The sequence below is a fragment of the Haemaphysalis longicornis genome, unplaced genomic scaffold (assembly GCF_048455015.1).
Source record: "Haemaphysalis longicornis isolate Haplotype H1 unplaced genomic scaffold, Haemaphysalis longicornis Haplotype H1 scaffold_12, whole genome shotgun sequence".
In the NCBI taxonomy this organism is placed as follows: domain Eukaryota; kingdom Metazoa; phylum Arthropoda; class Arachnida; order Ixodida; family Ixodidae; genus Haemaphysalis; species Haemaphysalis longicornis.
In genome coordinates this window covers 113,810,885-113,834,412 of record NW_027526225.1, presented here as the reverse complement: position 1 = coordinate 113,834,412, position 23,528 = coordinate 113,810,885, and the positions used below count along the sequence as shown (strand labels likewise).

The 23,528-nt window shown below is 46.5% G+C and overlaps 1 protein-coding gene across 4 annotated transcripts in view; it reads left to right on the top strand.

Moving 5' to 3' along the window:
* Positions 1-23,528, top strand: part of LOC144163308 (multiple PDZ domain protein-like) — a 364,611-nt gene that overhangs the window by 123,072 nt on the left and 218,011 nt on the right. The window contains exon 1 of one of the 4 annotated variants that reach the window (XM_077694233.1): positions 20,417-20,569. The exons of the other annotated variants lie outside the window; for them this stretch is intronic. The gene's annotated coding sequence lies outside the window, so the exon portion shown is untranslated. Of the gene's footprint in view, positions 1-20,416; positions 20,570-23,528 lie in introns of those variants that run through there. 4 annotated transcript variants of the gene reach the window in all.

Genomic DNA, 23,528 nt, shown 5'->3' with positions numbered 1-23,528 from the left:
GTTGACAACGAGGCAACTGAAGTGACTGAACAAGCAAAGCATTTGGAGGATGGGGATGCACGATGAAGGAGAGAGAAATGATAAAGGGGGAGGATTGTGAGAGTCTCAGGGGAAGAGGATTGCAAGTGGAGGAAAGGAGAATAGGGGTATTAAAGTTGAGGATCAAGGGGACAGGAAGAGAGGACGAAGAAAGTACGATTGAGAAATTGGTGGTGATTGTAGATGGTCAGAGGGGAGATTAATTGGATAAAGGAGGAGAATGTGAGAGGCGTGATATGGTTAAAGAAGTGGGCGTTGTTTTGCAGGAGTGGCAAGAGCACTGCCATCTTTCGACGTCTTTTGCAGCGAAGGAAGCAGATACCTCAACTTTTTTATTCCTTATCCCGGCAATATACACGACCGACAAAAACAAGTATAAGCAATACGTTATACTTTAGCTAAGAAGCGTATAGACCTGGAAACTTGAAATAGTCTCACCTGTCGTAGTTTCAGCGAAGTCGACAGTAATTGATAATACCGCGACGAGTTAAGTGACGGAGTCAGCTTCCACCTCATTTTGATTCCGTTCTCCGGCTTCTATCGGGCGACTGTTTGTTCTGCCCAGTCATTATATTGTTTACTTTTTCCTTCTCATCTTACGCCGCAAACTTCCAAGACAGTACCTCGCAGCGGCCTCGTAAATCACGGCAAACGTACGCGCGCTCGCCGGTTTCAAAGGCAAACCAAAAGCGCAGACTGACACGCGCAATGGCTATGTTTGTTTTCATTATCTCCAGCGCTGTGTTACCGTAGGCAGTGTGACTGTTGGCTCACTTCAGCCCACGGTTTGTAGCTGGTCGTCACCAACGCAAGACAAGGATTCTCCGGGGAACTCATTTTTTCCTTCTCTTAGATTCCTGACTGTGCCATCCGCGGCGTGCTTTGTTTAGTTTTTTAAGCTTATCGTCAGCCTTTACAAGTGCTTTCATCGGCTTCTCTCCTCAAAGGTATAGGCCAGAAGGAAAACAGAGCAACGTATCAAGTGCCACGGTGTTTTTCTTTCGCCTCAGCGCGTTGGCGTGGGCAGATCCGCAGGGCTGGGCTTTGAGAGCTCGTAGCGCTCGGAAAAAGGCTGGCCGTATGGCGAAAGCCCTGATTGCGTGAAGACCTCAGAACGAGCTTCTTTTTTCTTATCTTTTCTCGTGAACTTCTTGTCTTGTTTTGAAGATAGGCAGTAAGGATACTCGAAGCCGGTCAATACAGACGTGGACGTAGGATCTAGTGCTGAAACACTTCACATTATATTTAGTAGAAGGTAAATAGAATATCATGGATGGTCGATCGGTTAGAAGCTAGAAGAGAGCATTTGATTTATCAGTTCGCTATCGAAATCACCTGGACGAGCTAATTAACCTTTCATACCTATGCACATAAAAATGACGTGGACTTTGCCCAGACAACAAACATGCTGGCACCAACTCGAGTAAGGAGAAAAGGCCCCGAGAGACGTAATCTACAATGTATATTAATGTCTTGAAACTGGACCTTCTACAAGAGTACTGTATCTAAAAGAAGTTTCTTTTAAAGCAAAGATTTCTATGTCGTACTTGTGGGGGTGTAGGTAAAACACACCGCACAAAAGCTAACACTCCTACAGGAAAGCATATTTTTCACAATGCGTTTCCACAAACGGCACATCAGTCACACACAGCATAAACAACGGGTTGTCTTCAAATGCATAATGATTTCCATTCGGGTAGCCGAATGCAGTTTAGCGTCATACGGTTGAGTGATGATTAAAGCATTTTAACACGAAAGTGTTTTATTCCGGGATACACGAATATTTCGCTGACGTCATATCCGTCACGGAAGTGACGCCGGTACAACGAAGCAAGCGGCCTGTAAATGGTGCACCCCTGCACACAGGGACTTCTCTCGGGGAAGCAACCTTTAGCACTAAAGAGTACGTTAAACTTAGGGTTTTTTGTTTTCGGCTTTTATGTTTTAACACGAAAGTGTTTTACACCACGATACCCCAAGATTTCACTGACGTCATATCCGTCACGGAAATGACGCCAGTACACCTTTGCCGAAGCGACCCGCCAGCAAAACGTCGCTCGCCAAGCACACCCACAAAACAGCCGCCGACCCGCAAACCATGATCAGCTGCAGATTTCGCTGCACATTTCATTTTCGTGTTTCACTGATTACTATGACTGGAATCAACCACAGTTTTTTTCCAACTGGTGGACAGACGGCAGGTTGATCACGCCACACGCTTAACCAATGGGAAAGCCATATCAACGACAACGCTGGGCCAACCGAACCAGCAGATTCAGATGACACAATCGCAAACTAATAGATACAAAATAATGACATCCCAATCAGTTAACTCAGTGTTGTCGTATATTTGAATTTCGCTGATTGGATTGTGGACTTTGCATTCGCATCGGCGAACACTTCTCGATTCAGCCATCTTCGTGCAGGAATGGGCGTTAGCTTTTCAGGGACTGGTTGCTGAAAGACGTTCGATAATGTCTTTCATTGACACTCGGAGCGAAACCTTTGGAATGTGTTGCCACGGTGCACCCCTGTCTACCCCGCACTTTGGAGAGATCTTTATTTTAACAAGATGTTGGTATTTTGTGCTTCTGACTGATCTAATTAAAAAAATGCCTTCCATAACCTTCGCTTCTGTGATGGTAGTTCTTTTACACAAGACCTCACTTGCGTGCACAGCGCTGCAAGAAACGTGGAGGTGCTTAGGTTTTTTAGTGACATTTCACGTGTTCGTTTCAAGGCTACGGCAGTTATTGGTTGAGCTTAACAAAAGCGTGAAGGCTACTGGCACAATGTTTTTGATATCAAACACGGTTTCTCAGAATATTACTTTTAAGCCAAATTGTTACAGTCAAGTGAAATGGTGCACCCAGCGTCACGCTTATCACCACACTTCTCTGAGTCCATCGCAGACAGAGCACCCGGAGTGCGCATGTGCTATGTGCATGTGCACCATTCTCAAAGCGAGAATACCGCTTCATACTCTTGAGTTCTACTGCATAGATATTTGCTTCGAAACGCTGTGCCGAGCTTGTAAGATTAAGACAATAAAGGCATCCAGCCGTAGTTCAACGTTCCATTGCAACGTTCCATTCCATTGCATGGGTGTCAGGAAAAGGCAACACTGAGACTGGAAGGTGGACACTCGACGTTCACAAGAGGTAAAAAAATGCCGGATAAATTAATAAAGAAGGCAACACTTGAAGGTTTCCCACATTCAAATACTCGTGTTTCAAACACTGTTACGTCCGTCCACTTACTAAAATTACCTGTTGAGACGATAGCGCGAAGAATCATCTAGACAAGTTGCTGCTACATTCAAGCCAAAAATATCAAATTTGCGAGCTCAGCAGACTGAGATGGGCCGGATGTTTATGTAAGACACCCAACCAAACAAATAAAATCATTATTTATAACAGAGGGACATTAGTTTAATACAAACAAAAAAAAACTACCTCGTCCTCCACTTATGCGCAGAAGAAACGAAACAAAACTGAAAGTCGTACTGTGGGAACCATCCAGCGGTTTTAACCACTGGATTCGTTCTTGTGTACTTTGGCTTAGGCAGGATGTAGGGTATTTTTATGGCTTAAGTCGCGGCACGTGTAGTTTTTTTCAATGTGGAGCTAGAGTATAGAGTTCTGTGAGAAGTTACTTGTATTCTTTTTTTAGAAAAGGAAGGCAATGTACGTTGTCCCGTTTTAAGTGCGGTGGCCCTGCCTGACTTCAAAGGGTACGACTGCGCAGTTCGGCGTGGTTGTGGTTGCGTGGTCTTCCAGACAAAATATTCGACTCAAAAAGCATTCACAGTGTAGCGTATGCGGTGTTTTAAAACCCACACAATCAAGTCAACACAGTTAAAGGAGATTTCTCGGATATCAATTTTTCAGTAAGCCGCGCGTGGATACAAACATTGCAATTCATAATCCCGAAAAGTAAAGCCAGCACACGAATGCGTGAAAACAAAGCAAGCAGTGCACAAAACATTGGCCGCGTGTATGCTCCTTTCGTCGCAAATGTCGACAAAAGACGATAGTCTTTGTCGGCATGTGCCAAGTAAATGCCTCCCTTCGCTTTCCCGCTCACCTCTCATGTTGTCCCTCTTGCGTCGTGCTCCTCCAAAGGTAAACACGTCAAAGGTTTGCTTAAGTCAACTTAAATTTACCGCATTCCACTGCCCCAGGCCGGGTACCTCGATGCCAGCTCTGCCGTACGGCGGAGACGCGCGTGAATGGAAGCGCCTTACTTAAACGTTCATAGAACCGCGTTGCCCTCGTCCACGTGCGTTTCAAGCAGAACGTGGAACCTATCTAGTGAAGCGTTTCGTAACTATAGCCGCTTGAATTCTTAAAATGCCGCCAAAAGCTATAGTAGTGGTGCGGGCGACAGTGTGAATTTTTTTCTGGACTAGATGTAGTATTTCATTTCGCACATATCAAGCATCTATAAATTTCTTATAAAGGAACACTGTAAATATCTTTTGTGAATTAATTTTCTGTCTTATATTTGTGCAATGTCCTGTTCTTGTTCAACGGTGACAAGAATGAATATAGAAACCGAACTTAGATGTTTAGATTTTGCTGTGAGTATATAAGACTATTTTGCCGACTTCGTTTCACTTTTGCCGGTTGGGTAAAAGGAATCACATACATACAAACAGACATACAGACAGAACAAAAGTTCTCGGTTCGAGTTGCGCAAGAGAGACTATCGTCTTTAATAAAAAAAGACGACAAACAAGGGACAGCGTGTTGAAATAGGTGTTTTGAAATCCTTTATCACGCTTGTGCGTTCGTTCACTCCACGACGTCTCCGCCCCGAGCATAGTTCCCTAACGTCCTCAGCTTGTGCGTTTCTTTTTTGCTCCCGGTTCGCCGCGTGCAGGGAAAATAAGGAGACACAAAGGAGGCCCTAATACCCGCCATGTACGCGGCTTTGTGGCGGTCCCACCTGAGGCAGAACATGGAGACAAACGACCCCCCACGTACGGCTTTCTCCCTGTTGCAACAACACATAATGCTCAGAGGCGCTTTACGAAATAACGACAGCGTTTAACAAAGCCACGCGGTACTCTGGAGGTTTCAGGTAACTCAGAGAGACGTGATTATTATTTTACCAGCGCCTATAAAAAAAGCAAAAACTGTGGCACCGTAAAACTTCATAAATTCCTTCGCAATAGACGGTGCATCTCCTAAATTGTGTGTTGCTTTCCGTTGTTTTAATTTGACAAGCTTCTTTTTCAGCTGCAGCCGGGTTATATTACTTTAGAGTTATAATTAAAACATTCAGTGGAATTAACGCACCGCTTTTATAAAACAAGGGTGTGTTTTTTCTCTCGAAAATCTTTTCAAATACTTCGGCAAAGAGGAGGCATTGCGCGAAAGCATGTTGCCTGAATTTTTATCTCTCTATAATGAGAACTACCTTTAGCATCTCCGCAGTGTTGCGCAAATGAAATTATATTGTATTTTAAAAAAAATGAGAATCGGTGCCGCAAGCCCGGGGCGTTTAGGTGTCACAGCAACAGCAGATCGAAAGAGCACAAAGCCATAAAAAGAACATGCCTTGGACTTGTGTCAGTAAAAAGAAACAACAACAAGTCATTTCATAGAAGCAAGCAAAGAGAGAGTCCACTTGTAAATTATTTCGCAAGAGTAATACCTTTTTGGGGCCACTAGAAATGACACATAGGGCTATTCACAGCAAGAAAATAATAAAGTTGAACTAGGGAGAAAATTATTTGTCAAGCCTAGACGCATGACTGCAGACGTTGTAAAAAAGAACTATAAGCTAAAAAATATCGTATCTTTGCGTTGTATTAATAAATGTTCATCCCCTTCATGATGCACTGCATCAGCCTGCGTGTAAAGGTCAGACTATAAGACTGCGAGGGGTTGCCAGTAAAGGTTAGGACAGAGGAATCTAGGAGCTTTCCAGCAAATACGATCCTAATCTAAAAAAGCATAAAAATCTACGAATCTAGGTTACACAAAAGACGTTTATTGTTTTTGGTGGTAATTTCCAAGAGAGGTTTTTCGCTACTAATCAATGTAAATTAATCTACTTGTCTGTAAAGGTCAGGCTGAAGGGTGGTAGTATGGGGGTAGCGGTAGCGGCAAATAAGTGCAGTCTTCATCCAAAACGAACAAAACTCTACAAGTTGCTTTTACAGATAATAGGTAACGGCGAAAGGTTTATTCTCTGATATTAAACCTTATTATACCTCGACGTTACGGTTGGCAAAAACCTAATATTAAACCTAATTATACTTCTTGTTCGGAAGTGAAGCAGACGCTAGACTGTAAAGCGTTGTACGGATATACATGTGTTTTGTAAAAGGGCAGCCCAACAGTTAAAACATTACACGTGCAGTTGGAGGCATCAAGGCTCCACATGGGTTAACAAAGTGAGCCATAGTAGAGGGTCGCGACCTATTAACTTCCTGAAAAGGTATCAAAAACACATCATGTTGTTATAAGGTATTTGTACTTGCGCATTAAATGTATTGCGCTGATTGCGCTATAATTATAATTCTGGCTAACGCAGCCACTCGGTGATTCCGTTGTAAAGCAGTTAGCCCCTCTCTTATACGCGTTTGTTTGGTGCGCCCGTGCTAATGGGGGGAAATACGTACGTAGCTGTATGAATGGTTTTGAGAGGAGAGCCAGGAACGTAGGGGCGGACGGATGTACACCACGCCCACACGAAAGAATTGGTCCTTTCTTGGGCTATAATTTATGATGTTAGGAAGGTCTAATGTAAAAGCCTCTAAAGAAACTCCCCAAATTTTTCTCTGTTTTCTTAATTAACAGACCTGCCAACTGTATCAGTGCGGCAGCGGACCGGAAAGCGCACTTCCTCTCCTCCGGGCCTAATTGAAAAAATATATTTTTGTTTATGCTTTCGTCTTGCCTCCCAATTACGGCTACTGTACGTAGCTTATTATGTCCGTACCCTGAAATTTTTTAATTTAAGTGATTTTTTTTCTTGTGTCTGCCGCTGTGTGTCCATCAACTCTATCAGGGTGCATGCGCTGTTGCGCATCGATTGAAAAAACTTTTTTTTTTTTTTTGCTACAACTTTTGCGTCCCACCTCAGGCCTTTCTGCATTTAATGCGGCCGTCGTAACTACTCGCCAGCCATCCAATACACGCTTGTAATAAGTGACTTGATGACTTGTTGCGTATACAATTTGACGGCCTCGTTTAAGGCCTATGGCTGGCATATATGGCTTACTTAAGCAAAACGCTTGCAATACTGATATATAATTACGGGTTTGAAATATATTTCTACATGTTCCCCTAAAGGTTGAAATTTAAAAAATTACAAACAAAAATACATTCATATGTAATTGTGACATAGTAGTGTAAATGATGAAACTTCATTCGTACGAATTACTGCGTTTATGTGTACACTGTGATCCTTGTGTGAATTCTAGACCTATGCTTTGTATAATAAATAGGAAATGTAGTAATGATTTTGCTTTGTGCTATTTCTCTATTACGATTGTGCTATTATGCTTAAATTTGTGAAAACACGTGTTATTATGTACGCTCTAAATCGGGTGGCTGAGGCCCCTGTCAGGCCACGTCCGCCTTTAGTCTCAGCCTCCCCCTGGTTTTGCCAAGAAATAAAATCAAATACTCAAATACTCAAATATTTTGGCGCGACCGGAAAAATGGCGGCCAAAAATAAATGTGTCGCTGCTCCAGATGCACACCCAAGTACATTTGACACGCGCCCACACGGGGATTTCCTTAAAATAGCCAAGCCAGAAATTACTAACACATCTGGAGCATTATCTGCCCCCAGCTAATGACCCATTGTGCACACACGGCGCGGGCCCACAGTCAAGAGCCTTTTTTAAGAGCGAACGTGACTAACAATTCGTTGATTCCGGCGTTTCAGAAAACACAGTATAACAGTATGGAGAAAAGAAACCCCCGCCCCGGCAGGATACCGACCTGTGTAGGAGTTAGATTCAGTTGTTTTACCCGCTCGGTCGTGGGGTAGTACCCAAGAGTCAAACGGCTTACTCACTCGGCTGTGACTGCGGGAAGAGTAATCACGCCACCTTCTCGACACATAGCACGTGATAGGGTACATGCCTAGTTTAAGTGTGCGAGTTCCGTTCGTTCCTCCTGATTCTTCGATTTGCTTCTTCGCCGCCGTTATAGCAACAAAGATCGTTGCAGGAGTAAAGAAGAAGCAAATATGCTGTAATCATGGACATAAACCATCCTGATGGTGTTGAAGGTTGCGTACAGCTTCGCTATCTTCAACTCTTACGCATTAGAGTGGGCCTCCTACATTTTTTCTCGTCTTATAGCTATTAGTTTTTGTCGTACCGCATGGACTACTGTCTTTGCAGCATCAGTGCGATCGCAAGGCTTTACGTTAGCAACCGCGTGGTAAATCGCATAAGCTTAGGGGAATTCTCTGCGAAGTTTCTCACATGCCATGTTTTACGTCATGCTTCGTTGTCAACTTTACTTCTATCTATAGGGAGACACCCAGACACTCATAATGCTCAATGCTGCACTAACAACACACGAAGCACACGGGATGCGGCTGGTATGATCCCAAAGTTGAATGACACGGCCGTATGCTTCTTCAGCTATTAACTAAGTCAGAAAGCTCAGTAATTCTTAGGTTATATGATACGTAGTAATGATGTCTCGGCAGCTGCGGCATTTTTCTAGGGCATAGCCCCAGCACAAAAAGATAGAACAAAACAATTAAATGAACGACCAAGTTGTAAAAACAGCGCCAGTACTGCCATCCAGTTGGATACGGGTGATTGGGGCAAAGACCCTGTTTCTCCAAATCCACAAAAATACAGCGTTTTCTAAGCCCTCATTACGATAGACTGACTGCGAAAGCGTGAGTTTCATATTTGTGAACTTGTCTGCACATTCCTATCGTCCACCTTTATCTTCTGCGTCTTTTTAACTACACGGATGGTGTTTTTTCTTCGTCTTACCTTTGCACCATTATTCCAAAACTTCGGGCCGTTTTTCCGCCCGTATGTCCATCTACACTCGATTCAGCCGCCAGGACAAAGTTTAAACATGCTTCTTGAACAAAAAGTACACATCGACAGTGCCATTACAAACTAGTAAAACTGCCGGCATGGCCAATACGGGTCCACATTATTTAGAGGAAAGAAAACTTCAGGTATACTGGAGGCAAAATTTAACTACGTACCTGAAAGCAATATCATTCTTTTAATTAGGAATACTCGTTGGAAGTGTTCTTAAGTTGGCAGATAAGAAAAAGGAAAACTCGTCAAAAATGGTGTCGAAGCGCAGCGAGTATATATTATACAATTTAAAAGAAAAAGCTCCAGCTAACGTTAAAAGCAAACACTAAAACAAAACATGTTGGATCATTCTGTTCAAACCAAACAGAAGAGAGAAAGAGGCTCTCTTTCCCATCAGATGGTGGGTGAGTAGAGTGAGCACGGAAAAAATTTAATTGCAATGAACAAACCTTTATTTCACTGATAATTTAAGTAGCGAGAGGGGAAGGTAACAGAGGTAAATGAGTTTCGTGGCAGAAGCAGCATACATGGTCTTTAGAAAAAATAACAGCGAAGCGAGAAGATACACGGGCCATTTTTTCCTACCTCCTCTCATTTTAAAGTGGGCTTCATTTTAACGTATACTTAGCAGAAGTGCACCCTTAACAGGCTATACAGTCGGTCAAACTTAATACGAATGCCGAGAGAGAGAGAGAGAGAGAGAGAGAGAGAGAGAGAGAGAGAGAGAGAGAGAGAGAGAGAGAGAGAGAGAGAGAGAGAGAGAGAGAGAGAGAGAGAGAGAGAGAGAGAGTAAACTTTATTTCGAAGAGTATTAGGGATGAAGCATCTTGAAAGCGATGCGGGTGGTTCGGTCGTGTTGAAGGCTGCCAGGTTCAACTAAACCAGAGACCTCGGCAGCCCTGGAAATCAAACGGGCCTGTATGCCCGAGCCCGAGGAGCGCATTTCAGCTTTCCAAAGTTCGTCGGAGGGTATTTTGGGACAGGAATGTTTCCGACCAGACCAGGGGATATGGGATAGCGGGGTATGGCAACCATATAAGCAGCATTCTGAAGTAGGATATAGAATTGGGTGGATGTCGGTCAGAATGGCAGCCGAAAATCGTGACCTGGTCTGTCGCAGCGCCACCACCTGATAATAATGGATTGCGAGATAAATGTTTTCGGTGCGCTTACGGCTAATAGTGATGGTGCGGAGATCTCCTTGGCTGTATTGCCTGCACCAAACCACCGTGTAAAATAGCGCGCTGGCTTACGGAGGTGTTTCTACGCCTTTTGGTCGCGGATGCGCCCCCCAGCCACGCGTTGGACACTTCTTAAATCGGGAATCCTCAGGCGTAATAAACAGTTTATACGGCGACTGTCTCATTGTTACCATTTCTCGAAGTTTCAGAATAGTTAATTTTCAAGTGCGAACAGTGCTCACAACATTTATTTTGTTTTATCGGTTGAATACGGACCAAACTCGCAAAGCGTGACAACTGCGGCAACATAGGGCACCCTTTTGGGTTCACGCAAAATAAGAAAAGAAAAAACAAAAAGGCGTTGCTTGAGAGGGAGAGACCGCATCCTCCAGAAAAAAAAAACTAATAAAATTAAAACACGTTTAACTCCCCGTAGCACTGTAGCAGTTCGCTTCCCCCGTAGGCGAAGCAGGGGAAGCTATCTGCTCACCGCGTATTATTAGCCGACGCAAACATAGCGAAAGCGTATATCTCGCACCCGGCCACTATCGCTTCGGGGCTGGTAGTATTTTAATACGCCGACCTTATTCAGTGTGCGAAAGTAAGTTTTCTAGATCTAAAAATTTAGATAAAATCTTAGATTATGACTCCGCCTTTCATAGGCTTACGACAGGACATATCTGTATTGAGTTCGGGTGATATCTGATACGCGGGAACATCTGACGTGCTTTGATGTGGACCGGCGTAGGAAGGTAATGAGACTGGTCTTGTCTCATCGTTAATGATTATACAATTACACGGGCAAGGCAACTATTTTGTATTAACAGAAGGTCAGAGCGCAAACTCTAATGCCACCAGTGTTTAACGTAAAAAATAGAAAAAAGGTTATGATAGAAAAAAAGCATACGTTAGATTCACTCCTAAAACTTTCACCCTAAAGTTGGACTAAAATGGTCGCTACAGAAGTGTAGTGCACTGTTTAAAATGTTGCAGCCACCCCCCCTCCACCCGTTGTGAGTTAGCGTTTCCGGCACTCCTACATGTAGCTTCCGTATGCGAGAAATAAAATAACATGTTTTAGGGACCTGGAGCTGTGAGCTTGAAATAATGACTTGTTACCGGAGAGAGAATCTTTTCCTTATGAGAAATGCCACCCAGGCAAAAATCAGCAAGGATGAAAGGATTCAGGATTTAAACAACATAAATATTCTTTGTTTGCCCATTCATTTGCCGACGGACACAAAGTGAAGCTCTGTTTTTATAGATATGTCATAACTGGCCTCAGTCATGTGCTCCTTGACCGTGATTAGTCTTAGATATTTCATGTGTATAATTTTTAACATTGCGTATTGACGATGAGCTGACAATAAATTTTTACTCTACTGTATTTCCTATCCCATGTCGAAAAAACTAATTAATGTATTCCCTGCTCACTGGCTTCCAGCATTGTTAAATGTACACTGTTATTTTTAGTCATTGTACTGTGGCTTCAATGCGCGCCGTGAAAAATAACTCTGCACAATACTGCTTATTATATTATACCACGGCCGGGCTAGAACGGCGGCGTGCGCGCGTTGGTATCAACACAGCGCGCGCCGCCGCTCTAGCCCGGCCGTGACTATACCTCTCCACCAATGCGTTCAGTGAAGTCTTAGATTAATCTGAAGAATTCATCTCTACGTATGGCTGGCCAGTTCGGAGACCCCATTTTAAAAGTCACCAATTTCTCTAATATGTGTAGCGTCTACCCCCTACCCCAAAAACCACGCCCTCATAAAAACTGTTGCAACACCTTTTAGATGCGACGGCATCTCATTCACTCGCCTTGTCCCTCCATACGGCGTCGTCGTTGTCCGTCCACACCCCTCCCCCATTCTCCTCGCCGCACGAGCTGCGCTCTCCGCCGCTCACCCCTCTCCTCTCCGATAGCGAACACTCTCTCGCGAGGGGCATTGGATTGGATTCGATTGGAGTGGCTTGGCTTGGATTGGATTGGATTTGGATTGGATTGGATTAAAGTGGATTGTGGTGGATTGCGTTGCGTCATAGCCGCGCCATGTTGCGTCATAGACGCGGCAGGGGGTTCACGGCACGTTTCACGCGATGGGAGAATCAACCTGACGGAAACAACAACGGAACCTCCTATGCGTCGCATCTACACAGGGGTTCCCGCGAGGGGAGGTGGGAGTAATTTTTTGTTGCGTGAGCTACACTGGCCGAGGTTGAGCAGTGGCTCCTGAGAGCCGTGCTGCGCATGCGCGGGAGCAGTGCCGTCTCACGGCGCACACCTGGCGCGCCGGAGCCGCCGCCTCCGCGATTGCATTGGATTGGATGGGACTGGATTGAATTCGAAATCGTTTAGCAGCAGCAAGCATGATAATCAGTTAATCCTAGACAACCAGGAAAGCTATCAATAACCCGCTGAACCTTAGCTCACGCTACGTATATCCTGGAATAGTCGAGCTAAGCCATTGCTAATACTCAATTGCGTACAGGCAATGAAAGATAGTTAAGCGTGAGTAGCGCCTTCTACGGGCAGTGCTTCGTCTCTATCGGCGCATCCTGATTCAGAGCTCTGTTTTCAGTTTCTTGCAGCAGTAATCAGGCCGGTGCCAGACGGAACCCGTATGGGTTGTTCTGAAGCTGCCTCCTCGAGATATAAATTTTGTATAGGGATGTCTGAGGAGCAACTCAGCAGCGTGTTGACATTTAGTCACGTGAATAAAGAGAACCGCGAAGAGTTCCGTCTCTCTTATTGCGGCTCGTCCGGTGTCGCGTTGAGTATGCGATTCATAACTGCTGAATATCAGCACGTTATTGTTCAGCGCAGTAGTGATGCTTCTCATGATTATGTCAGTCAAATGCTTCTTTTTAGAAACGATAGTCTTTCTTCCGCTACTTTACAGCATAAATTATGGTCTGTCTGTGTGTCTGTCTGTCTGTCTGTCTGTCTGTCTGTCTGTCTGTCTGTCTGTCTGTCTGTCTGTCTGTCTGTGACTAGATTCAGCCACCTGGCCAAAGTACAATAAAATCTGCACAATAGTCTTATATACTCACAGCCAAATTTAAAGGTTAGATTCCGGTGTCAGTGTTCATATTTCTGTACATTTTTGAACAAGAACAAGACATTAGGCAAATATAAGGCAGAAAACCAATACATAAGTGATATTTGCAGTGTTCCTTTTTTAAAAAAATTCATGAATGCCCGGTTTTTTTTATAGCAAATGAGAGGCTACATCAACGGCAGAAAATCGTCGCCTGCTGTTGCCGGTGCTACCTCACGACGCCATTTAAGAAATGAAACGGCAATAGCAACGAAAGGTTCCGCGAGATGGGATCCACGTTCCGCTTGGAACATCGTGGTCCCATAAACGTTGTAGTAGGGTGCCTCGATTGACGCGCGTCTTCGCTGTACGACAGCGCTGGCATCGAGACAACCAACTTGGAGCACTAGAACGCGGTAAATTTAAATTTAAAGGAAAACCCTCGCGTGTTACCTTGGGAGGAACGAGACGGGAAAGGAACAGCATGAGAGGTGAGTGGGTAAGAGAAGGGAGGCCTTTACTTAGGAGGGGCGCCAGGCGACTATCGTCTTTCGGCGACATTTGCAACAAAAGGAGCAGATACGGGGACATTTTTTCCACAGCAAACTACCCTACTGCCCCCTTTCCTACCCCCGAAAGTTATCAGCCTGATATACCTATCTAATCTGTTTCATGCTGATTTCGTTACTCTTGTGTTTCCACAATGGTCTGGCCAGCGCACCCGAAGTTGTTAGGCCTTGCACTTCTGCCTCTTCACTTAGCCAGAATGTCTTCCACGTGACTCGACGCCTCCGCAGCCTCCAAGAAAGTGATAGCCGATCTCGACGTCGAGCAAATAGATAGCAGTCTCGCCCACCTGATGGAGGCTAAAAAAGCCCTGCTCCGCCGATGGAAAGATCAAAGACTCAATCGCAGACTTCTAAATAAGATTTAGGATCTCAACAAGGTTATCGATGACCACTGCAAAGCGCTGTGCAAGCAGCAGTGGGACGAGCTCTGGGAATCCATCGACGGACAGATACGAAACGGGAAGTCCTGGGACATGCTGAAGCACCTTATTTACGAGGCCACACAGACTCACACGGTCGACGAACTCGTCTCCAAACTCCTTCAGAAGTACCTGCCCGCCCGACACGACGCGGATCTGGTGCACAACTCCCGGACTACCGAGGCCTTCCTCGCCCCGTACTGGACGAAGACTTCTCCATTGCCGAGGTCAGACAGGCCATCTTCGCGCTCAATTGCAGGTCTGCGCCGGGTCCCGATGGGGTCACTAACAGAATGCTGAGAAACCTCGACGCCCCATCGATCGCCTTTCTGACCGACAAGATCAACGCGGTCTGGAATAATGGCGTTGTTCTTGCAGAACGGAAAATGGCCCGCACGGTGCTCATCCCCAAACCCGGCAAGGCCCCGAACATCGAGAACCTCAGGCCGATTTCTTTGACGTCTTGCGTCGGCAAGGTAATGAAGCACGTCGTCCTTAATAGGATTAACAGGTACCTCGAAGACAACGAGGTTTACCCGTTCAACATGAGTGGCTTCGGAGTCGGACTGTCGACGGAGGATGCCATGAAACTAATCAAGCATGAGATCACGGACGGCCGTTCCAGGGACGTAAAGGCTCTGCTCGGCCTGGACCTCGCGAATGCTTTCGAAAACGTGCTCCACACCTTCATCGTCAAAACACGCGGAGCTCGCTCGCCTGAACACCACAGCAGCAGGCACACGAATCATGGAAGAGCTAGGTTACCCTTCCGCAGGATCCTCGAGGAGCAGTACCTCGATCCCTAGGTGCATACGAGAGAAGCTCCTAGTGGCTCCCGTGCCCAGAAACGTACATCCTGTCAATAACGGGGCAGACACAAGACGAGAGCAGTAGCGATCCTCAAACAGATCAAGCAAAAAAAATTAGGCAAAGAGTTGTTGACGCCGCAGAGTACAGCAACGGGAAGACCTTTGCCGTCGTTGTGGTCGACTCCAGCGGCGAGATTTCTAACAGCGCTTCCATTCGCACTACAGACCCCCAAGTCTCCGAGCAAGTCGCCATCGCCCTCGCCCTGCTAGGTGGTCATGGGTCTGAGATCTACAGTGATTCCAAAACGGCAGTCAGGGCTTTTCAGAATGGCCGCATAGCTGAGCAAGCTGCTCGCCTTCTTAGCGTTTGGAGTCCAGATGCTCTCACGCATCATTGAATTCACTGGTTTCCCGCTCATGTAGGACCTGTCGCGGGTGCTCCCCAAATACCAATGAGTCTGCTCACGAGGCTGCGCGCGACCTCACTGACCGCGCTTCCTCTGTAAGGAGAGCTGACTCGATCCCCTCCCCCATATGGCCACAGGGACGCTCCCGCTACTTATAACGAGGTCACAAAATTCTTCTACACGTCTAGAAGGGTCTTTCCACCCCCTCACCCCAAGTTTAATAGAGCGCAAGCCGTTTCCCTCAGACTATTAAAGACCGGCACATATCGTTGTCTGGCAGTTCTACACGAAGTTTACCCCGACGTATATCGCGACGACGCCTGCCCGTCCTGCGGACAGACCTCTACTCTAGCTCACATGCTCTGGGGGAGCGGGTCCATATACCCCAAGTTCAGCAAGGAGGAGTGGGACTCTCTTCTGCGTAGCCCCGCTATAGACAAGCAAATCCTGGCAGTCCGGCGTGCCCGCGACAGGACCGCTGGGCTAGACCTGCCGTTCCCGACGTGGGACTAGACGGGTGCGCGTCTAGCTGGCGTCATCGCCGGACCCTAATAAAGTTCTTTCAATCGCTTACTCACTCCACGTGACTTTGCTATCTGACCCATAACGCTTGCTAACATAACAATAATACCGCCCCACCCGTGTCAGGCACCCTTTCTAATACAGGGTGTGCGGTTATCTATGAATGTGCGTCGTTTGCCGGGAACTCCATTGATTGTGAGTACACATAAAAACTGAAACAACATGCTGTCGGATTAGGCGCGTCTGTATACAGTACTAGCAGAGAAATTGCATTTTACGCTCACTTTTATCCCAACAGGCCTAACAAACGAGCTCCATTTTTAGCGTTTACGCATTGTGACGCAAATCTGCGATACAAAAACAGCCCATCGCGTGCTTGTTTAGCTCGCAGCCCACTGGCAAGAGCAAGATTTTCCTTTGCGATGGCAGTGCCCGACTTGGAGTCGAGAGCTTCAGGCATTCGAGCCAGTCAAACCAGGAACTGTTGGCGGCCCACTTCCTTCGGGTTCGTACCAACTTTTGGGAGACGTACAGACCGACCGTTTCCTAATGAAGAGGACATGGCACGGCGGCTCGGACTAATGCAGCTCTCTCTGGCGCTTAATAGTGACTGTTTCAGTTTTCTTACGTCAGTTGACTGTACAGTCAAACCCGTTTATAGCGAACTGCAATATGCACTTCGATTAGTTCGATATAGCCGAACCCGCCTATAACGAGCTAATTGTTACGAGTTCGCAATCCGCGGGAGCCCTGCCCCCTACCCAACTCCACCATCCCCGCATGCAGAAACGAACACAGTAAAGTAGCCATTACCACACCCAAAATAATCCATCTATTGTAAGCAATAAAGCTACTTTCTGCCCCAATTGCCTACTTTGCAAAAAAAAGCGGTGATTTTTGTTTTCATTTTCGTTTTGGCGGCTTCAACTAGCATAGCATTCTCTACACGAAACATTGTTTGCACCAGGTCGAGTCCGCGTCCTCCAAAATCGAAGAAGCATTGGCGGAGCACATCGAATGCCGAAAGCGCTTCATCACAAGCGCCGGACGGCTTTCACTCGCGACATCATCGGGAACATTGTCGAGCTCTTCCCACAGTTCACCAATGCTGCTGTCTTGGTCCGGACTCGCTGACTGGGCGGGTTCCGTCTTGAGTCCCGTGCGTCGGAAACAGTTACGGAAAGTGTCAGGCGTCACGTCGCTCCGTGCGAGGCGCAATGTCTCAGTCGCGGCTCTTGCTCCGTGGTCGCGGCCAATCCACATCTCACCCGCCGCGGTGGCTCAGTGGCTAAGGCGTTGCGCTGCTGAGCACGAGGTCGCGGGTTCGATTCCCGGCCGTGGCGGCCGCTTTTCTGATGGAGGCGAAAAGCGAAAACGCCCGTCTGTTCGAGATTTCGGCGGACGTTAAAGATCCCTAGGTGGTCAAAATTAATCCGGAGCCCTCCACTACGGCGCGCCTCATCGCCTGCGCTGCGTCGGCGCGTTAAACCCCACAATCAATCAATCCACATCTCAATCGCCGCTTCGAGACCATGCATTTCGGCGGGCCATTCTAGGCGCACATAGTTCGATATATCCGATGTGAACTTCGTTATAAGGAATATCTTTCCCATGTGTTTCCGTAACTGAAATATTTTTGTTCGATATATAGCATAATTCGCTCTATCCGGGTTCGTTATAGCCGGGTTTGACTGTATTCTGGCTTGAGCCAACCTCGCTTATCCGTTGATGCTTCGTCCGGCTTTTGTGCGGAGAAGTGGCCTGGGGCTCTGATTCTGTCATCTACGATTTTTTTTCAATTTTCGTCTTCCTTCCGTACACCACACCATTAATTTATCCTGGCTCCTCCGAAGCTATCCTGGCAAACAACATGTCAGTACTTTTGTTACGGGACGCAACCATACTTTTGGAGTACAGCTTTAGATGGCTAGGCTAAAGCAGTCCTGTGTACGCAGAAAACTCTTCCTTGGCTACCTGATAAGCATGCGTGAAAAAACTATGTTGAAGAGGCGTTAAAGTAAGGGGAAAGATTGTTGAGTGCAGAGGAGGCGCGCAACGAGTTACTATGTGAAGCACAGATCAAGAGATAACGACAGGAAAAGGCCACCGCTGGTTTGGACAGATCAGCGTCGAAGTGGCGATGTCAGACACCGGCCGCACGTTCCTTTGAAATGGCAAGGCCACGCGTTAGATGTTCTTCCGATGAACATTCAGCTTACGACAAGTGACACCGGGCGTAGGAACTGGAACCAGAGAAAAAAGAGAGTTATAGCAGAGCGGAGAACCAGTTCCGGTACGGTACCGGTCAACCTTCGCATGCGCACAACCAGTTTTTCCGGCTCTGCGCACGCGCAGTAGCACCGGTCGCCTACCATGTACCGTAGCGGGGTGCGTACTTCCAACAGCTTCGCCGCACAGAGCACCCACGTGACACTTCTGTTCGCGGGATGCAGAACGTAATTAAACGTCGTCATTAACTGTGCCCCAAACCTAAAGCCACCTAAAACATACCAAATCACTATTATTGAAAAATGACGCGTAGATTTGAGTTTATAAAAAACTTACATGTCGCAAAAAAAATGCAATAACAAAAACTAAGTGATAGACCTGTTGTGGCTCAAACCCAAGCCTTCAGCGCCAGTACTCCGAGATTTACGTCGAGTCTATAGGGCCAGAATGGTGGGTTCGTTTTATTGGGCCCTCAAAAGAATAGCGCGCAGTGACATCACGCATGTCACGTAGGTGCTTTGTGCAGCGAAGCGCTTCGAAACACGCTACCGGCGCCGGTTTTCCGTTCTGCTATAGGTCTAATATTGATTACTCATAGGGTTTAACGCGCCGACGCAACGCAGGCGAAAAAGCGCGCAGTAGTGGATGGCTCCGTATTAATTTTGACCACCTGGAGATCATTAACGTGCGCCGAAATCTCGTACACACGAGAATTTTCGCTTTTCGCCTCCATCAGGTATAACCCTAATATTACAACCACGCATCGTATAAGGAGAAAGATTTCAGTTAGTAGTAACATACGTGTAAACACCAACCACATGGTACAGCTTCGCTGGCTAACCATCTGTATCGAGTGCGTGGGCATGTTTTAGTAATATATTTGTTTTCGTTTCTACAAAATGTCTCAATCGCACTCAGAGAAACACCCTGGCCGTCCACTCCGCTTAGTGCATGGTCGCTGACATGCATAATAAGTGCATATGTCAGCAGCTGACATTCAGGCTACACGGGAAGCCTTATACAACAACGGCTCTTATTATCTTATCTTCCGTACTATGACAAGGAACGCTGCATCACATTCCGGAGAAGCAGAATGACATCCCCTCATTACGTGCCCCCCGAGGCGCTGCGCTGAAAATGGCACGCGAATATCAATGGAGAACACAGTAAAGAACACAGTAAAGAAAAAATTGGCCGCGTATCTGCTCCTTGTCTACCTTAAGACGACAATGTAGCAAGAAAAATGACTACGACGTTGAAGCGGCGTTAACCGGAAACTAACCCAAGAAGTTTAATTTTTACAATTCACGTTAATTATTATAACTCCAATTAAACCGTGACATTTGGAGTGACCTGACGTTCAGAGAGCAATAATCAGTGTAGTGAACCTCAATAGAGCCCTCCCTTTCTCTCAAGCAGCGTTAAATAGTTCCACATGGCTGCAGTCACTCAAGTTACGCGTTCGAAATCGCGGAAGCGTAATTGCAGCCCGAGTGAGTCGGAAGTGAAGCGTATGGAGCGTGTCAGATCCAATTAGAAGGCGACGGCCTTAAGCAGGAGCTAACGAGCCATAATGGAAACGGGATTTCAACGGCAGGGCAAACTTAAGCAAAAAATGATTCGCATTTATTAGACGTGAAGGTAAGTGCTGTCACGAGATGAGGAATTAACTGAGAATGCCATAAAAGAGTGCGCACCTAAGGTCAGCGCAGTGTTAATCTGAAAGAGGGCGAAATAATCAGAGTGCGAAGTTAGAGCGAGAGAATCATGTAATAACAAAATCAGCCGCGCAGAAAACGTCTTCAATGTGACACGTTTTGTCTTAGATTTATTTCATTATTTTTATTATTTATTTCGTTAAATACCTTTTGCTGTGAATTTCTCTCCCCGAATATTAAGATTTTTGTTGAGCATTGAAAAATACGCCAATTGCCTAAGAGCTATACGTGGGAGCTCTACACTGAAGTTCCTTTTTTGACGAGGGTTAGGCAGGAGGCCGAACTGAATATTACGAAGTATGCTCTTTTCCCTTGGTCAGAGGAAGTGTGGGGATACACACTGCCATTTTTTTGCGAGAGTTTGCCTTACGGCATAACCGTTATATGTACAACATCACATTTGTTTCACGCAGAAACGTCAGCAGAGACCGGTACTGAGGGCCCCATATCCACCGCTGTGGATCAGGTGGTCTCCTAGGATGGAGCCCTGTGCCCCGAAGGTGTTGCAGGCGAGAGGTTTGAAGGACAGGGCAGGTCCATAGAAGGTGGCTCGTGTCGGCTTCGGACGCAGGGAATGAAACGGCAACACGTAAGCCCAGAAGTTCGACGCCAGTAGCAGGATGGCCGTTTATTTACTGAACACGTTATAGGGCCGTAGGGTAATAAGCAAGCAAGCAAGCAAGCAAGCAAGACGGCATTCTTAGCACGTTACACGTAAATTCTGCGCATTCCTGGACAGTCCCCAGCGTGGGATTGTGGATTGTGTCAAGTAGAGGTGTAAGTGGTTCTGTTCTTCACACGATAGGACCTCCCAAGATTTAGCGAGCAGGGGATTGGCTTTCAAACTCTTGGTCAATACCCATCACCGTCAGGGCTTTATAATCCGTGATCAATCTAGAGCGTGGGATTGTACAATGTGAGAGTGCACGCTGGTACGGCGATGTGAGTGGTTTTTTCTTTACACCAGATGAACCCCAAGACTTGTGATCGATCCCCCATCGTTCTCGGGGCTACGTGTTAATCGTAAAAATATGGGCACGGGTGGCGTTGAAACGCCTTTTTTTTACGTTGAAGTTCCAAGAAGTTGCGGCAAGATGTGCAAACCATGAATTTTTCAACTCATGGACATTACGAGAGACAATACAAGCAAACACCGTAGTAATAAATACCTCTTTACAAGGAATGAATCGTGCCGCAATGGTTAGCGGCGTATTTCCAAACGCTTCGCTGCGCAGAGCACCCACGTGACAGATTTTTTCACGCGATGGAGAACGGTAACTCAACGTGGTCATTGGCTGCGCTCCAAATCTAAAGCGACGTAAAACGAACAAAATCCCCATTATTAACAAACACGAAGCGTAGATTTGAGTTTAGAAAAAAAAAATGACTTTAGAAAGTTATATTGAACAATGAAAGTAAAACTAAGAGATCGATTTGCTGGGGCTCGAACCGAAGCCAAGAGCACAAGTACTCAGTACTTTACGTCGACGCTGCAGAGCCCGGACGGCGGGCTCGTCGTAGCAGGCGCTCAAAAGAATAGCGCGCGCAGTGACATCACCTATGTCACGTGGGTGCTCTATGCAGCGAAGTTCTTGGAAACACACCAATGGTTGATTTTAGTTCGCAAACTAGGAGGGGCATATGTCGGGTTTGCACATTTTACGAATCGAATAAATGTATTTTACTTTTTTTAGATCTGCACTAAAAAACGTCTACGCATGCACGCCCGCACAAATGTATGAAGGTATGTTAGGCACGGTTAAAGAAATTTAAGTCCTTACACGTTTTACGAGTGCGTGTGGACATTGTGAAGTTAGATTCATGTTCACAACATTAGCCACAGCGTTCTCAAGCGTCTAGCGACGAAACAGTAGAGCTCAGCGACTTGGCCTGGCACGCTAGGGCTTCAGTATTCACACGTAGCAAGACGAAGTTGCCACGATGGTTGTGAGCGCGGTAACGGTTCACCAAAACCGTCAAATCGCTTCCTGAACACTATTATACCGGCTGAATTCACATCTGGGCCTAACAGTTACGCTAGATTCAATAGCACTACCAATACCTTATGTCTGCGCGGCCTAAGTTCTGTAATTAGGGCTCTTGTCGCCCAAACTACGTTGATTTCGAACCGCATTAAGGGTCTTTCAGTCTCTCGAAGGTATACACTATACAATCATACTCTGAATTGTATTCGCCCGCGCTTGTCCGGGCAAATTAGTGTTACGTCGAACATGTGCTTCACACATACAGCCCGTGTTCGCACGTCCAATTTGCAAGGTTACATGCCAACGAAAAGCATCGGTCAAAAATTAGCTTCGTTAGAGAGAAAAATGCCGTTGCTGTCGCTAGAGGTTAGACGCGGCCGCAAGAAGGATTACAACGAACCGCGAAAACTTAAGTTCCGAATCCCAGCTTCCAGAAAATATTAACAGCAGAGATGTCTAGGTTTTTTCTTCCCGCCGCCGAGCGTTGCCAGAAACAGATACCAAGAGAAATACCAAGCACACGTGAGCGTGGGCCTTTTGAGAAGCGCCTGGCATCGTTCAGGCTTCCGCATGGGCTTGCCCCACGTGCGGAGCTCGCAAAAAATACCAAGAAGACATACCAAGCCGTGCGCCTCGTGAGAAGTGCCCTGCGTCGTCCAGCTAGTGCTTCAATAACACTCTGCCCAGTGTTCGTGGCTGGATCTCTCGCGTACTCTTCTACTCGCCGGTTCACGTGCGTTCGCGTCTGAAGTGGGAAGCACAGACGCCGAGTTCGCGAAGCCGGTTGCCGCCGGTTCTAGCACGTGCTAACACGGTACACTTTGGGAGGGGTGTGAGAGAGTGAGAGATAAACTTTATTTTGAGGAAGTGTCTCGAGGAGAATCGAAGTCCGAATGGTGGTGGCAGGTAACGGGCTGAAGGCCCGCCCCCTCCTGGACGTCTTCTCCTTGACTTAGGTTGGTGGTCCCATGGTAACCGTAGGCCAGTGCCTTCTGGCGACCTCTTCCGCCCTCTTGACCAGGTAAATATCCCTTGTGTACTAATTTCCTGTCTTATATATGCGTAATGCCTTGTTCTTGTTCAACAAAGTTGACAAGTATGAACATATAAACCGGGCTTAGACGTTTACATTTCGCTGTGAGTATATAAGACTATTGCGCTGCATACGTTTTACTTTGGCCGGGTGGCTGAATCGAGTCACAGACAGACATACAGACAGACAGACATACAGACAGACCAAAATTTCTGGGTTTAAGTAGCCAAAGGAAGACTATCGTCTTTAAAAAACGCTTCCAGTGGCCAGTATCGAACATGCGCCCCTTGCGTTACGAAGCCGGTGACTATCTGATTGCCCCATTTTGACACGGTCGAAGCGAACTGCAAGCAGCAGGTACCGATTCGCGCCGTACACTCCAAACCCAAACGTTAGGCCTACGCTGTGCACACCCCAGAGTTGATGTGGGTATTCCAAAAATGTGGTTTTTGTACCTCCAGAGGAGAAAATACTCGCGGTGTGGGATTGGCCAACCAAAGAATCCATCACGAGAAAACTTCGTTCCACGA